General features: G+C 37.7%; 1 protein-coding gene across 1 annotated transcript in view; it reads right to left on the bottom strand.

Annotated features, from left to right (window-relative positions):
- USH1C (Usher syndrome 1C (autosomal recessive, severe)) overlaps window positions 1-2208 on the bottom strand; it is a 54431-nt gene that overhangs the window by 18519 nt on the left and 33704 nt on the right. The gene's annotated exons all lie outside the window — the stretch shown is intronic.

The following is a 2208-nucleotide window of genomic DNA, read 5'->3' as shown; positions in this document are numbered from 1 at the left end:
CCCCCCCCCCCCCAGTTAAACAGATTTTTACATCAGCTAAAAACATTGCAAACTTCAAGCTCAGTACATGAGTGCCTGCCTTGAAAATTTAATCACAGTCTGTGCAAGTATGGAGATGGTCTTATAAAAGAAAATCTACAGTCCATTTCCCCAGCAATTTGCAGGAAATTCAACCTTATTTGGAGGGCCTGTGCACATTGCTATAAACTAGACAAGATCAGACAGTTCAACTTTTATGCCTCTCTGTAAAGTTACAACATTAGGGCACACAGGCCCACTACAAAACTTCAAATATTCAAACAATTTTGGTTAGGTCTTGATTTGCCATCTCTCTGTTCTGGCATTTTTACATAAATACAAGACTGACTGTTTTCAGGTGACAGATGCTCATGTATAGGTAGATGTGAATATTCTATGCATGAAACATCTTCATGCATATGTCCTAAAACCAGCATTGCATGCCTTAAAACAAATGAAATAAGCAATTACTAAGGAAAGGCTTAGATCAGTGCAGAAACTGAATTGCTCCCAGGAAAAAACACCGCATCACGAAGACCAAGTAGCTCCTACAAGCAGATCAACTCATGTGAGTGAACCCTAAAATTTTACCTGTAGAGTGCAACCACAGGGAAAAACTACATAGTCTTTTTGGAGCCTCTGTTCCTATTGTCTTCAAAATACCCCCTGGTCCTTATTTTTACTTCAACCATGTCACATTTCTGCTTCTCTCTCCCATTTGTACTCGTAGGGCCTAGTTCATACTGGGAAGCCCATGTTTTCCATTTATTTATGAAAAAGTAAAAAGGAGGAGCAGCTAGCCACTTATTGTCAATTACTGCCAGTGCCCTGAGAAGCTTATGCTTCAGGTTTGATTTTGCTTTGCTCATTATTATCAGCTACTGACTTTTCATGGTGGTTTTGGGAATTCAAAGCATGAACATGCTTTACCTTACATAGCATTATTTGTCTTTCTTCCACCTTTTACATAGAATACTGGTAAGAAAGCCTTGGAAAACAGGCATTCTCCCTGGCAGCTAAAAAAGTCAATTCTCCCAGTCAAGCTGCTAATTGGAACCTTGCACTGCTGAGTTCAGTGGGATGTTGTCTATTGCTTCATGGTGAAGTGGTGGCAAATAAATAAATAAATCAATACTTGTCAAAACCAAAAATTTAAAAAGTTTCAGTAAATAAAACTAACTTTTCACACTAATGTTTTAACATAAACATACTTCTGTTGGCATGTTTTATTCAAGCCTAATTAGTTTGCACCTTAATAACAACCACTGATATTATCTTATCCTCTAATAAATGAGAAGATACATTTAGTACTGTCTACTAAATGTAACATCTGGCAGGTCAACCTGCTAGGTATCAACATTTGAAAAATTACTGAATTTAAAGGCACATTAAGCAGTACACATGCCAAAATGTTCCAGAATAGGAACATATATCAGACCATCTTAGCTGCATTCACTGCATTCGGATACAACAGGATGAGTCATCCTTTCCATCCATTTTCCCCGTGGATTCAGTTTAAAGACATTTTTAGTACAGAGTGAAATTTGGTTTTAAAACAAATGAAACAGAAAAGCAATTAGCAATTTGGAGTAGGATGAAAATTCATCACTTCCAGATTTAAAAATATTTCTAAAAGAAAAAGATGAAAAACATCTTTTCAAGCTTATAGTCCACACTGTGGAGTGGAGTTCAACAGGAACTGGGTAAGATCTTCATTACCATGTGAAAAGGTATTTGGAGTTTCTCTAAACTATCTTTGTCAGCAGCAATACAGAAGGTCACCTATTTGTGTGAAGAGATTGGGTTTTCATAGCATGTATTTATACTTTTCAGACAGAAATCCCAACTGTACTGGCTTCCACACAAGTTACAGATCCACAATGATTTACAGTCACTAGCAGCACAAAATGGTATTGGAGTGTACCATCATTTCCTATTCTCTATTGAGGCGAACTGGCATTTCCTGTCCACACAGAAGGTTAAGGTAATAGTCCTAAATGGTGACACAAATACTGCATCTGTCAGATACAATCCTGACCTCCTCAGAAACCTAGAGTTCTCAGGAGACAGACATGTGAAATCTCCTTGACACTTCTACCCCAGTTTATTACCATCAGCCATCACAACCCCCCCCACCCAAAACACACAACACAACCACAAAACCCCTATAATATGGCTAATATACATTAA

The sequence above is a fragment of the Charadrius vociferus genome, unplaced genomic scaffold (assembly GCF_000708025.1).
Source record: "Charadrius vociferus isolate BGI_N301 unplaced genomic scaffold, ASM70802v2 scaffold179, whole genome shotgun sequence".
NCBI classification, from domain to species: Eukaryota; Metazoa; Chordata; class Aves; order Charadriiformes; family Charadriidae; genus Charadrius; species Charadrius vociferus.
Note: the sequence above shows the minus strand (reverse complement) of the source record. Positions and strands in the feature narration are given on the sequence as shown.